This window comes from Pan troglodytes, chromosome 11 (genome assembly GCF_028858775.2).
Source record: "Pan troglodytes isolate AG18354 chromosome 11, NHGRI_mPanTro3-v2.0_pri, whole genome shotgun sequence".
In the NCBI taxonomy this organism is placed as follows: Eukaryota; Metazoa; Chordata; class Mammalia; order Primates; family Hominidae; genus Pan; species Pan troglodytes.
Window position 1 is genome coordinate 100,978,610 of NC_072409.2, and position 15,394 is coordinate 100,994,003.

The window sequence follows — 15,394 nt, forward strand, 5'->3', positions numbered from 1 at the left end:
AATTCATCATTAAATGTATCTTCTTCAATTTGTCTTGGCCATTCCTGGTTTTTATTCTTTTAGATAAATTTTAGTATCAGCTTGTCATTTTATATATACATATATATATATATATACACACATACACACAAAATATATACAAATATATAAATACATATAATTTATATATTTCATAGTATATATAATATACATATATAACATATATGTACATAATATGTATATGTGTACACATATTTATATAAAATGCCTTGTTGGCATTCTAATTGACACTGCATTGAAATTTTAATTTTGGGGGAATTGACATTTTTACATTATTAAGTCTTCTCAATCAGTTTGATATTATCTTCCCATTTATCTAGATTTTTTATGCCCTTTATTAATTTTTTATTTTCTTCATGAAATTTTACCCAAATTTAATTAATTTAGATGAATTACCAGGCTCATTAAAGTTTTGCTGCTATTGTAAAAGCTGTCTTTTAAAAAGTATTTTCAGTAATTAGTTGTTACTTGTATATATGAATGCCATTTATTTTTGTATGTTGACCTTATGTCCAACAAACTTGCTGAACTCTTTGAATAGTTCAAACAGTAAATTCTTTTGCATATTTGTACAGAGACTCTTATCTTTTGCAAATAATGAAAGGTTTATTTTTCCTTTTAAATTTTTATGCCTCATTTTTTTTATCTTGACTTACTGTGTTGGTTAGGATCTCCTATCCAATGTTGAATTGTGGAGATTGGAGTAAGATGTCTTTAATTGGATTTAGAAACTTCCCTTCCAGACCTAGTTGGCTAATAGTTTTCAGTTTTTGGTTTTTTAATGAATGAGTATTAAATTTTACTGAATGTCTCTTTTCTGCAGTTATTAAGATAGTCATGTCTTTTTTCCTTCTTTAATATATTAAACTGCTAGATATTCTGATTTTGAAACATCCTTGCAATCCTGAAAGAAAAATTCATCGCTATTGGTCATATTGTCTTTTAAAAAGCAGAGCTGAATTTGATTTGTAAATTAGTTATTTAGGATTTTGCATTCATGTTAACAGTCAAATTGGCCTGTAGCGCTCTTATGGCAAGCAGAGCACGCTCCTCTTGTGCCCTGCTCTGGGGTGGTTTTATTTCCTGATAACCCCTAATCATGTTGTCAGCTCCCAAGTCTGAGGTCAGCAAGGCTCTTCCTATAAACCCTCTCATTGGGCTGTGTTATTGCTCTTTTCTGGTACACAGAGGTGTTTATTGCTTTTCTTTATTTATTTGTTTTCATGTTTATTATTTCAAGTGTGGTATGTATAACCTTTCTATTCCTGGACTCATCCTCTTCTCTCGCCATAGTATTGCTTCCCATGGCCATCTAGTTTTAGAGACTCAGTGGAAAACTATCTTTACGTTGCAATAGATAACACTTCTGTCTTGCTGCCATCATCAAAATTTAATAGGCACATTCCTAATTTTTTATATGAATTGTTGGTGAAGGCATTGGCTATGCTTTTCAGAGAATGCTACATTCTACAGCAATTCAACAAAAATCATTCATATTTACAATCCAAAATGATATGCCAATCTCCAACACACATTTGATATTTTTCATTATCACTCCAACTAGGGCTAGAAGTAAAATGATTTCTTTAAAAATGAATTTTGTGCCAGCACTAAGTTCAGCAGCACATGCTTTTAGGGGAAGAATTCTTTGTTGTTTCTTTGACTAGTTCTTTTTAAATTCCCTAGCTTGGCATTTCAATCTGTTCAAACAGTATTTTATTGATTGAAGTTGATAATTGTATTATTTCCAGGCCCTTATTCATTTGTGGCAGATAGAAGGAATGACATTTGTATAAACAGGTACTAAGGATTTCAGGACATTTTGACTGATCTAACTCTTAACTGCCTATTTCAGAATATGTTCATCACAGTTAGGCCAAGCTTCATGTATATAATTAACTTTGGAAAGATTATATCTCCTGCGGACTTTTTGAAATACTTTACAATCTAAGTTTGTTATTTTTTGCTTAGCATGCTTAAGTTATTTTTCCCATAGTAGTGATATAAAGACATTTATCTCTGTTTCTAGACTAATCTATAAATCTTATTTAGCTCAGATGTTAGAATAAGCATGTTGATGCAACCGTTTGTACATAGTATACAATTCCTTTGTCAAATGGAATCCGAGTCTCAACTAACAGCTTCTAAAACCATCTTCATTTCTTTGCAGGTAAGATATTCACAACCTGGGCAATTTTGAAAATCAGTTTGGGAATAAAATTGTCTATTATGCTGTGTTTCTTAACTGTCATTATTAAGACTTTATTTCTTGCCTTTTCAGGATTAATATATGACTCACACATTGTCACTATATTTATGTAATAATAACTGTGTTTAGTAAATAATATCTGTTCACTTATAAAGAGCTTAGTGATTCTTAACTTTCACCTACTTATTCTCAGAGCAAATAAAATGAATCAAGAAATTCTTGAAGATTTGAAATCTCTGATGACTTTGAGTAAGTGTATATGCACCATTCATTGCTAAAGTAACCACAAAGCATGTTTTTAAAATACATAATTTTTTCTCCCTTCTTATGCATTCTTTTCTTCTTTACATTTTTCTCTTTTCTTTCTTCCTTCCTCATATAATTTTGTTCTCCTTTTTAATTTTCCTCTCTCTTTTCCTTATGGCTTCCAAAGAAAGGCATATGGTGTTGTGACCTTGTTACGGGAAACCACATCTAGTTTGAATTGGATTCACAGTGTTCTATATTTTTGGCAAAGGTTTAGGATAGCCAGACATGTCTTAATATAAACAGTTCCCCCAAAGTGAGTTAATACTTCAAATTTTCTCTTTATGGTTAATTTAAAAGGCCAGATGGTAGGCCATTATCTTTTTTTTTCCTGGTGGGAATAAAATACAGGGAAGCATTTTATTAAACAGTTGTTAAGGATTAAGACTTTCACAGACCACTGAATACTGACAAGTTAACTATGTGAATCTCTGTTGAGAGGACAGTTCTTGGCCTGTGATATATCTGCATTATTGGGATCATGCACTATATGCAAATGGATCAGATTAATGGGATTTTTATGGGTTTTCGAAAAGAGCCAGACACACAAAAAGCCTTACAAATGGAAGAACTAAGGTGGTACTTAAAAACAGCACCTTAGGATCTAGTTCCATCCTATCTTTTCCCTTAAATGCCATGACAAAAGTTAAAACGGGCCCTGTCCCTTCTGAATGCTGGGCTTCTCATCTAAATTTAAATAAAAACCTTTGAAGATGGGAATGTGTTGGAAGAAAAGAAGGACAGAAAAAAAGTGTGTTGGAAGAGTCTGCGTGAGTATGTACATGTGTGGTTGTGGGCATGTGCGTCCTGTGCGTATGTGTGTGCCCCCGTGTGTGTGTGGAGCATGCGTGAGAATGCATGCACATGTGTGGGGTGGGTCACTGTGTGCATGCATGTGAATGCATTTGCCTGTGTATGTGTCTGTGTGTGGTGATTGTGTGTATATCGTGTTTGTATGTGTGCCTGTGTGTGTACCTCTGTGAGTGGGTGTGTCTGTATGTGACTGTGTGCGTGCCCATTTGTGAATGTGTGTGTGCCTGTGTCTGAGTGTGTGTGTGCCTGTGTGCTGCAGGCGGGAGAGGCTGCTCTGGCTCGGCGAGTGGCAGAGCAGTTAGTACAAAACTAGTAGTGAGAAAGGAAGCTGGGAAGAGACTGGGAAGAGGCAACCGACCTCATTAACAAAAGCTCAGTTTTGTCCCTGCGGACCCAACCAGCAGAAGGCACGGGGCGAGCGGTGGCTGTCCGCCAGGGAGGTCGGGCTCCGTGTAAACAGTTGAAGGCATCTTTATCATGCCCTTCTCACAGGGAGTCCTGAGGCTTGGCGCTCAGGAAGTTTGCAAAGCTGCAGCAGCTGACTTGGAGAAGACCAGCAAAGAAAGTGGAGTGTGTATGTGAACTTCAATTCTGTATTTTCTGTGAGGTGGGTTAATGGATTTTTAGTAAAAAGAAATCTCAAACACAGCTGACCTGAAAGACTGGAATTTCAGCTCTCTTCCTTCCCGGGGTTCTTTTTCCTCCCCCTTCCTCTCAAAGCCCTTTAAACCAGATTGCTGTGTCAGTGACTCTTATCCTGCCCGCCAGTTCCAAGGGTTTCTAACTTTTTGTCTTGGAAAGGAAAACCACTACCTGTAAGTATCTGTTTTATGTGTTTCTTTTCATTGTGACTGTGAATGTTCTGTTAGCAGAATGCCCCAGAGATTGTTTGTGTGATATCATTAATGCCAAGTAACAATGCAAAGCATCTGCAAGAGTAGGCTTGCAAAAGTTTAACTCTCCTGTTAACTCAGAAGGTGGCAACTTGCAGTGTTAACAAACCAAATGCCAAAAATGAGATTCTTTTTATTACGTGACACAAATTTCTAACTCTTCTCAGTCCATCCGTGCTGGCACTTGCCAATGAAATAACCATTTTTTAACTGTGTAATTGTTTCCTCTGAAATTAGAATGTTTCTTCTCAGCTAAATGAAATGGCAAAGGGAAAAGACACAAAAATGAACAAAACAGATAATATCCTCATGTTACAAACATAGAGAAATTTGGATGAGATAATGTCTGGATACCTTTGCTTAAGTTTAGTTATATTTGGAGACATATTTTCAAAAACATGATTTCTGTTTCATTGTGGGGAAGAGAGATAGTGCTGGGGAGGCAAAGAAATGGCCTTGTTCTGAAGTTTTGGACTGACTTTTAGGCTCTCTCTGCTCAGTACTGAGATTTGGTCCAGAGACTTTGGTGCTGTTGTAAAGAGTTTCTTTTCATTTTATTTTGAAATCCAGGAAACAATTTTTGGCTTATGGAAATTGTTTATTGTTTTTAAGGTATTTAATTTTAGTTTCTGATTTTTTTTTAAACTGTTGCACCCAGTCTTGTTGCTTGGTGTGCATTACAAAGCTTAAAAAGAGCATTTCTGGGAGCCAATTGGTGTTTACAGCCTGGGAATCTTACTGGAGAGATTAACCTCTGTGGTGCTGCTTCACAGAACAGAGCTAGTGATTCAAATGCTCTTCAGGTTTCTGCTCTGGAAAACTGACACCCGCTGTTCCTGACTCTAGGTAAAGCTTGAAGAGCTGTGCCTCAGCCCCCTGCTTACATTTGATAAAGGTGCCTTCAGTGCAGCTCTAGGAAACTTTGCTGTTTCTCTCCATCAGGCATTCTCAAAACTGACTGTGTGTAAGAACCCCCATTTGCTTGGTGGAAGGCAGCTTCTCAGTTCCCAGGCCCAAAGGATTTTAGACCTGGAGTGGTGCCAGGAATCTTCCCAGGTGATTCTGAAGCAGGTGGGTCACACTTGGGTAAACATTGCTCTACATTGTCCTTGACATGAGATTCTTGTCATGTACTTGGTTAATATTAAACCTTATATCTAAATAAGAAACCTGAGTTTGAGCTGTTGTTGAGCATAACTTAATGTGCAACATGGTTTTGCATGCTTGGCTGGCAAACCAGGGCTTTTTAATCAGTTTTCCACCAACGTCATCTTTTTTTTTTCTTGCTCCCCTTTTCATCTCTGCCTTTTCATTCCCACGAGGGAAAAAAGGAGTTGGGCAAAGGGACCTGACTACCATGTTCCCTGCTTTCACATGTTGGGCTATATGGCCTGATCTGCCCCTGCATGGCTAAGCAATGTTTGTTTTGGAAACTTTAAACCCAGGACTGTTCTTAATTCTTTCCCAGCCTCCTGGGGCTGCTGGGCTGTAGGGGTTGGGCTAGGCTGAGTTTGGGTAAACTGAGCTCGATTTCATGGAATGGTTTAGGAGCCTCATTCCTATAAAATGATTTTTGGATTGGACCATCCCACAGGGATGAGAAGAAACAGAAAGTGATTCCTCCATGGTGTTAAAATTCTCATTTCACAATATATGAAAGTCAGAGCTCAGCTTCCATCCCCATCCTTGCATTTTCTGGCATTTAATATTTATATTAAAAAGAAAACTGGACATGGCCATCAGAGCCCCTTGCTTTCTTTTCTTCCCTCATTCCAACCATTTAGGTGCACCTGCTACATGCCAGGCTCAGTGATAGTTTTTAAGGATTTCAAAATGCCCACTGGGGATGGCATGCGCAGGCAGGGTCCTTATCCTCATGGTGTTTCAAATCTTAGTTGTTGCTAACCAGCCTTGGAAGAGCCATCTAACCCCTGAAAGATTCACTTCCTCATCAGTAAAATAAGTTGAATTAAATGAGTTTTGGTATCTTCCTAGCTCTGATATTCTGACATTGATGGATATGACTCAGTCTTCTAAACACAGATATGGGCTATGAGAGCTTTTCAGCATTTACTTTGAGAATAGGCCTAAAGATTTCGCTAACTGCTTTTCTTCAAAAATTTTCAGATATATTTTTTTCTCTCACAAAGCACCATGACCACAGGAATATTGAGTTAGACAAGTGTAATCTTTTCAGGGCATGTAGCCATTCCTTACAATGGGATCCCGTAACTCCCTGGAAAGGCTGTTTCCCTGCGCCAGGTTACATAGGAGGGCAGCCTCTTATCTTGTCTGAATCTGATGTCGCTACTCCTTTGGAGAGCTGGGTGGTCTGAACAGGGCTTGACAGCTTCCACACATGCACAGCTTGCAACCTGACCCTTTCATTCAAGTGATTCAACAGCTTTTGTGCTACCAGGTGAGAGGCTTAAACAGATACCTTTGAGGGGCTGAGCGAAACAAAAAACAAAGCAAAACCCACTCCCTAATGAAATACTGTCTATACTATATTTTGTCTGTAATGCAGCTTCTCTCACTGCAGTGACTGGGGCACCATTTCAAAGGGCTCTAAAACTTGGCCATCAAGATAAGAAATTATAGCTGTGATTTATGTGCTTTTCTGACAACATAGCCTCTAGCTGTCTGAAGATAATATGTTTGAGTGGAAAACTGTTGACTGGAGGACAGGGATCTTGCTAAGTTAGAATATTCTTAAACAGATGTTCTTTGCCTCTCATGGGTAAGTTTTTACAGAAGCCAAAAATAGTTTTTGGTTTCTCCCTTAAACCTGCCTATTTATGGAGGTGATGATATTTGGGGAAAATGTGTATTAAAAAATGGTGCCCAAAATGCTCTTTTTGTGCATCATCCAAAGGCTGCTAAGATTGCATGTCACTTTTCACTCTCAGGTTTATCCTTGAAACTTTCTTATCTGGCTCCCTAGCAACAAAGGACAGATAAATGCTCAGGGAGTGACTGAGCCTCAAGTCCTTTATTGGGTGTTCTGCTTTCCTGGAACTCTTCCCTGCTTTCTATCAAACATTATCAGCTGCTTAGTACTTACAGATGCTCTGTGCACTCTTCTCTTAAAATATGTGAGCCACAACTTTGTCTCATTAGCCCACACCCACTGCCATGCTACCTTCATTCTAAGGCCTACGTTTCTTGTTAGCATAAAAATGATTTATTTGGTAAATTACAAACTCAAACCACAGTAAAGTTAGGAAGATTGCAGAAAGGATAGATACCGCAGATGAAAATTCACCCAAATATTTAAAATTTGTTAGGCGTTTCCTATCAAATCTCTTTCATAGTACAGACTTTTTCTTTTTTGTTAAAGTGATCCTACACCTTAGAAAGACAACAGAGTAACAACACAACAGCAATACTTTAATTCTGTTTTACATAAATGTCCCTCTTTATTATCACATGGTAGGATGGTTCTATATTACCCAATAAGCATTAGTGGTTGTTTTAAAACCAGAAGGCAGTATTGACGCAAGGGCCAGAATGTTAAATCAGAGAGGTGCAGTAGGAAAAAATAATGGCCTTTGAAAAAATTTCACCTGGGTTCTAATCCTAGGCTACAATGTTCTTTGGCTCTGTAATGTTGGCCAAGTTACTCAGCCAGTTTCCTCAGGGGTAAAATGAGGTCATTGATACTTACCTCACTAGATGTTCGTTTATGAAGCATGATGTACAAGTGTTTAATAAATATTTCTTCTTTGGGAGATGGCTAATACAAGTATAATGTCTGAAAAGAAAACAAACATGGCAAGCGACTTAATTTATAGATGAAAAGAAAAGAGAAACAGGAAATAAAGTTACATTCCAGATCCCAATGTCTAGGCAGAACAGGTCTCAACCCACCACTCCCGTGGCCTTTAACTCTGATCAGCAGCCTGGTTCTCACTTTATTCTTTTTTTTTTTCTTTTTTTAAATTTGAGACAGAGTCTTGCTCTATTGCCCATGCTGCAGTGCAGTGGCGTGATCTTGGCTCACTGCAACCTCTGCCTCCCTGGTTCAAGCCATTCTCCTGCCTCAGCCTCCCGAGTAGCTGGGACTACAGGCATGCACTGCCATGACCGGCTAATTTTTTTGTATTTTTAGTAGAGACAGGGTTTTGCCATGTTGGCCAGGCTTCTCTTGAACTCCTGACCTCAGGTGATCCGCCAGCCTCGGCCTCCCAAAGTGCTAGGGTTATAGGCGTGAGCCACTGCCCCTGACCCTCACTTGATTCTTATAGACCAAAAGCCTGACACAGATCCGTGAGCTCACAGACTATGAAATTGTTTGGTATTGAGAAATCAAGGGCAGTGTGAAAATCATTCTGTCTTCATTTTTTTACTGATTCTCCTCATATAGGTGTTTTAGATAAATGCATAAGGAGATGCATCATTTTGTTTTTCTCAAGATTTTGCTCCATTGTAGCAAGGGGCCCCTCAGGGGTAATGTTTATTTGAGAATTTGAAACTCTGGGCTTGCACTGTAGTGAGCCTGCGAACCATCACCAAAGGAAGGACATATTCATTCAAACATGTGGAGGAGTGTGCACTCTCTCTCTCTCTCTCACCATTTTAAAAAATAGGTCTGGTATTTGCATTTAGTCACTCAACTGATATTTATTGAGCTTCTCTGTGAAAGATTCAATGATCAGCACTAAAAGAACTTGGGTGAACAGAACAGTCATGGTTATTATCTTCAAGGTGTTTATAGACCAGGAGAAACAGCAGACTTTTTTTTTTTTAATGGCTGCGAATAATGACAAAATGCTTATAGATATGCAACATGTGGCAAAGTGTATTTCAGGATTCCATGTGAGCAGATAAAACTGGTTTGGGAGATTGAGGCCTGAAGGATGGGTAGAATTTAGCCAGGTAAATGAGGTGGTTGATGGCAGTGGGGAAGGGCATTCATGGCAGACGGAACAGAATGGACAAAACCTGCAAAGGCTTGGAAGCTGGGGTTGGCAATATGGTGAGTTTAAGGATGGGAAGAAGTCCAGTTTGACCAGCATGTCAATGGCAAGGAGGAGAGTCATGCAAGAAGAGGTTGGAGAGGTGTGCAGGGGACAGTCGGGCACGGTTAAAAGTGATCCCGGAAAGTACCTAATCCACACTCCCTCTCTGAAATAAAGAACCCTGTTCTGTGTCTATACCTCAGCTCTTGCCATTATTGGACAGCACTGAGGGAAAGTCCTTTCTGAAAGTTGAGACTTTCACACATTCTCCCTGGTTCTACACCCTGGAACCATCAAGTCACTCCCCTTCAAACATCTGAAGACAGACTATTTTAAAAAATAAAGTGCTGTCAAAGCAGATCTGCTCTTTTCCATACATATGCACTTGTTTTTGGGAAATGTAGAGTTACACAATTTTGCTTATTGGAAGCTAACTTACTGGCTCAGTGCATCATTCCAGGCTCTGATTATCAAAGCTGTGGATCTTGATTGTGTCCTCAGTGATAACAGTTAACCCTCTTGGATTTGTGCTTTCTGTGAATTGGATAAAGCTTGTCTTCTCTATCTTTGTTTAAAGATTTAGAAAAATGTTTAACCAGAGAGAACCAAAAACGAGCTATAAGGCACAACTCTAAATATTTCTAATGAGAAAATGATGTCCCTAACCTCTCTTTTTTGTTTCCTTTTAAGGAGGAAACTAGTCACTAGTCTTTATAACCCAGAATCACAGAAATGTCTAAGTTTTTTTTTTTTTTTTTTTTGGAGACGGAGTCTTGCTCTGTCACCCAGGCTGGAGGCGCGATCTTGGCTCACTGCAAGCTCCACCTCCCAGGTTCACGCCATTCTCCTGCCTCAGCCTCCCAAGCAGCTGGGACTACAGGCGCCTGCCACCACGCCCAGCTAATTTTTTTGTATTTTTAGTAGAGACGCGGTTTCACTGTGTTAGCCAGGATGGTCTTGATCTCCTGACCTCGTGATCCGCCCGCCTCGGCCTTCCAAAGTGCTGGGATTACAGGCTTGAGCCACCGCACCTGGCCAGAAATGTCTAAGTTTTAATAGAAAGAGCTCAAAGATATCAATGTGTGTTGGTGTTCTTGTTTTTTATGAGACTGCTTAAGGCACAATAATTGCTAATTTCATTTATTTATACAAAAGTTGAACTCATGTTACATGCAGCGGACAGTGTTGTCCTTCTGCCTTCAAAACACATAGGCATATACACTACCAGGTAGGATGTGATAAACCCTGTGATGGGTTTAAATAAAATATGATTCTCCTGCAATCGGAGGAAGGAAGTCTTTCCAGATGAAATGATGAGGTCTTACGGAATCCTGAATGAGGCATTTCTTGAGGGGTTAATAAATGGGAAGGATCTCAATAAGGATGGAAGCAAAGACATTCCAGGCAATATAAAATAGCCCCTTTTAACATGAATCCATTGTCATTTAATGTACTGTGATATAATGACCCACTCTTCCCCAGCAGTCAAGCCATCAACCATCCATTTCAAATTACAGACGCAATTGCCTTTTGCTTTCCTCATCAGTCATTCTTCATAATTTTCTTTCCTTTTAATATTTTCTTCATCTTAAGAATATCAGGTTCCTGCTGACCACATGTCATGGCTCAGTAACTTTGGTCTCATGAATGACTGTGGCCTCTGCTACCTACTTTCACACATTAGATCTAAATGAGACCACACAGCATTTTATAAAAATGACTTGACTTAAATTTTGAAAAATAGTCTATGTCTCAAGCTCTTAGAAATTTTGGAACAATCAAAAAAAGCTGCTGCTGGAGGTGCTGATTGGTGATAAAAATGTCACTCGAGGGTGATTTATCAGTGAGAGAAGAATAGGAGTTAAATGGCCATTTGATTACATTAAATAGTACCCAAAGAGTTTAACACTGCAATTTATATCCTATTCATAATCCTGTTTACCATGTAATTCTGTTAAGACTTCCTCCTGGTGTCAGTAAGCTGGTCTTCCCAATTCTTAAGACATTACTACAGCAAAAGGAAGTAAAATAAAATATGTAGCCCCATAAACCCCCATTTAAAAATCAGTTTGTAATATACTCTGGACTTAGAGTTTCGCAGCAGCATGGGGTGACAAAATTCCTGAGACAGGACTAAAGGACTAGCTTTGCACTTTTACAGAATCTTTCAAAAACCTCAGATGGAACCAATTTTGTCTTTCTCATTTGTCCGTAGAGCCTCTGTGGTGCTGATTTGACTGTTCAAGCTAGGAGGTGGCAGTGCACTGGGTGTACCATTTAGCATTCAAGATACTATGTGGCCTCACCATCACTCATGGATTGTTGCTGAATTGCTTTACTGGAAACTATTGGTCTTCATTTACCCCCAGTAGAGACATTTCCTGATCTGTGGCTTTGTAAGTTGCTTTTGTGCCAGTCCCTTGATAGTGCATGGAAATCACAGGCTATGGGATTCACTGATGGGAAAACTCTGGGGTCCTTGCATATCCCTTCCCCCACTTTAGTTTTTTTCTATGTTAAGAATGGCAAATGATATCAACCATGTGAGATAATGGAGATACGGTCAGAGATCATATAGTGTTTCACAACAGGCTTAAATATTCACAGCAATGCTCAGAGGCATCAAGTCTGAATTGTTAGCTCTGTGGCCAGAGAGATCTGGCATTAAGACTTTAAGAGCTAAGACTTGTCCAGGAGTGATGGAAGTTGAAATTCCATATTAATTAACAACAGCCAAGTGTGGTGGCTCATGCCTGTAATCCTAGCACTTCGGGAGGCCAAGGCAGGCAGATAGTTTGAGCCCAGGAGTTTGAGACCAGCCTGAGAAACATAGTGAGATCTGATCTCTTAAAAAAAAAAAACAAAAAACCAGGCATGGCGACAGATGCCTGTAGTCTCAGCTACTCAGGAGACAGGTGGGAGGATCACTTGAGACCCAGTGGTCAAGACTGCAGTGATCCGTGATCAAGCCACTACATTCCAGCCTGGGCGACAGCGTGAGACCCCATCTCTTAAAAAAAATACATAAAAACTATCTTCACAGCCCCATGAAGTCAATATTATGAATCCCCACTGTAAGATGATGAATTCAAGGCTGAGAAATTTTTAACAAATTTAATTATATTGTAGATTGAGCTTCTTTCTGCAAACATTAAGTGTTCAAAAAGTGAGTCGTTAAAGTGTTTATCTTTAGTTCAGCTGATTAAATGAGGTCTTCCTACAATAAGACATGTGAACTAAAGGTGACCTGTGTTATGCATTACTATCATACTGTCTCTTTATATAAAAAATCCATTTTATTTTTTAAAAAGGAGTCACTTCCTTTTTCCCCTCAAAAAATTGATTTTTATTTTTTGTTATTGAGTAGAAAAAGCCAGACTGTTTATCCCATGGAGAAAGCTGGAGGCAGTAATATGGGCTGAAACGAACAAGATTGAGGTCCATGAACATGTCAAAGAATGTTATAAGGAGTATGGGATAAGGGCCATTGTTTCACTGAAAAATTAACAGAAGTAATTGACACATTAGGAACACAGAGGGGAATTACACTTATAGAATGATTTGAGAGACTTTTAATTTACAGATCAGAAGGTTTAAATTTTTCTTCTTTACAGCAGATGATTAAGCAGATAGCCCCAAATCTCCTTCTAATGTGCTCAATAATGATTTTGTATTTTATGGTTTTAGAGAGATCTATTACATACTGCCTAAACCTAAATATCCACTTCCACCTTGTCTTAAAACAAGCATGAAAAACCTTAGCCTTATGAATAATAAAATTTATTGTTATATAGACTTATCTTTGTCTTTAAAGAGTCGCAGCAAGGAACAAAGTTAAAATGCAACAGAAATTAGTGGTAGCACAAAATTTTAGTAGCTAAACTTTATGTTAATTTCTTTCATTTTAGGCTTTGCTTCCTTTCTGACAATTTTGCTAATTTAGCAAAGATTTTTCTCAACATAGGAAAAAACTAAAGTTGGGGAAGGGATGTGCAAGGACCCCAGAGTCCTCCTACCAAAGAATCCCATAGCCTGTGATTTCCATGCACTATAAGGGGACTGGCACCAAAGCAACTTGCAAAGCCACAGATCAGGAAATGTCTCCGTGCCACTGACTTGTGTACTTACATCTCACACATGGGACTGGCTTTCCAGGGATGGCCATCCCGGCTAGGCTGCCAATGAAACGTTCGCTCATGATGCCTCCCTTGGAGCGTCCTGTCTTTCTTTACCTTGTGTCAGACTCTGTCTATCTAGGACCATCCTATCTTCCTCTCCTCTTCCCAGCCCTCCCCCAACCAACCACCTCCACACTGGGTCTTGCTTTTGGGCTCTTCCTAGTGCTGTTCTTGGAGGTGGCATCCCCAGCCCCAGTCCTACTGCTGCGCTCCACCCTGACTAAGAGACTTACTGAGTCTGAGGGTTGTTTTAGACATGCCAAAGATCCTAACTTCAGTCTTTGGACACCAAAGCTCCTTTTACCTCTTGTCATACTTAGAGGAGAATAAAATAAAATGCAGTTATTAATGCAGTTAATATTTGCAGCAGTGGTTCTCCATCCTGGTTGCTCATTAGAATCACCTGGAGTACTTTTAAATTCAGATGCCTGGGCCCCACTCAGGCAAATTAAATCAGAAACTCTGGGAGTGGTGACTGGGTGATGGTAATATGAAGCCGAAGAGGGGGTCCGCTAGATGAAGGAGGCAACTCATCTTGGTGTGTTTCCCATTCTCATTAATAGCGCAGACCCAGTAATCCCTCATAAGAATGGTTTGCTTCTTTCTAGGACAGAGGAGTAGGTCTGAAGCCATGAGCGTGAAGTTTATTTGCAGCCAGTGCTTTTTCCCAGGCCATGGGAATCAGCCCCCACATTGCACAACTCCAGGAACACCGTTCACGTTATGGTCTGTATTAACAGCATAAATGGTGCCCTGGAATTTGGTGTGCTGAACTGAGCAAAACCAATTAAAGGAGTCTCATCACCTTTGGCCGACACAGTAAAGGACAGATAAGTTAGTATGTTTTTCCACAGAAATACCTTCCACCATGATGAGTTTTTGCCGTGCTCAGGGACATCACAGTTTGAACTGTATTTGTCAGCCTATCTGGATATTGCGCCTACAGTAAATACGTTTCTACCTCTAGACAAATTTCTTGCAAACCAATATTTTGAATATAGCCTATTTGTGTCTTGGAGACTCTAAGAAGGTGTTTTAGCCAAGACTGCTTGTGTGTTCCATACTGGTTTCACTTTTAAAATGTTTCTCTGACTTACTGGTGTTTGCAATTCTTATGCGATGTAATTTTCTACATTGCTGTATCCTCCTGCACATATTTTTTCAACAAGTGAGACATCTAATCAGACATTCAGATACTTTATTTGCAGCCTGTGATGTTTATGGAGATTTTGTTTTTGAACCAGTACTTGAAGCACGTTTAATCCCACTGCCTGAGAACACCCTCCCACCTGCATTCTCCACAGGCCACCCCCAAATTCTGCCAAAGTGAGCAGATCAAGTTTGGCTTTTCTTAATGCCATTAAGCTCAGTGAGCAACACTGCATCAGAGACTCCAGCATGTGCAGCAGAATGGACACTGGCACACTGGCATGGGTGTGCAGCCACACGTGGTGTCTCACTGTGGGGACATGGCCTGTGAGCCACCAGGGTGGCCCTTGAGTAGCTGTGGGTCAGGAGATCCCCAGAAGAGACAGTCCTCAAAAGCCCGGAAGCATGATGAACAAAAACTCTCTGTGATTTGCCTTGTTCCTTTTTTGTTACTGATGGCCCTCCACTACTCTAGAGAAAACTCTGTAGCTGTATGTGGGTGTCACAGGAGAGTCAATTCAGCCTGAGCCATGAGGCATGTCAAAAGATGGCTCAACTCACAACTTTTTATAAATTAGTCGAGTTTAATTTTTGTGATGTTTTAGGTTTATAGAAAAATTGAGCAGAAAGTTCAGAGTTCCTATATACCTTCTCACTTCCCAACCCCTACTTTCCACTATTATTAATGTTTTGCATTGGTGTCGTGCATTTGTTACAATGGATGAGCAATTATTATTATCTAAAGCATATATTTTACAATAGAGTTCACTCTTTGTGTTGTACATTCTATGTTTTGTTTTTGTTTTGTTTTGAGACAGAGTCTCACTCTGTAGCCCAGGCTGGAAT

At 39.4% G+C, this 15,394-nt stretch overlaps 1 protein-coding gene across 4 annotated transcripts in view; it reads left to right on the plus strand.

The window, feature by feature from the left end:
- The window catches only part of FREM1 (FRAS1 related extracellular matrix 1), a 256,334-nt gene that overhangs the window by 79,293 nt on the left and 161,647 nt on the right, over nt 1-15,394 (plus strand). The window contains exons 1-3 of one of the 4 annotated variants that reach the window (XM_054657964.2): nt 518-4,182; nt 4,919-5,106; nt 5,203-5,331. The exons of 1 other annotated variant lie outside the window; for it this stretch is intronic. The gene's annotated coding sequence lies outside the window, so the exon portion shown is untranslated. Of the gene's footprint in view, nt 1-517; nt 4,183-4,918; nt 5,107-5,202; nt 5,332-15,394 lie in introns of those variants that run through there. 2 more of the 4 variants (XM_054657963.2, XM_009456318.4) reach the window with 2 other exon arrangements.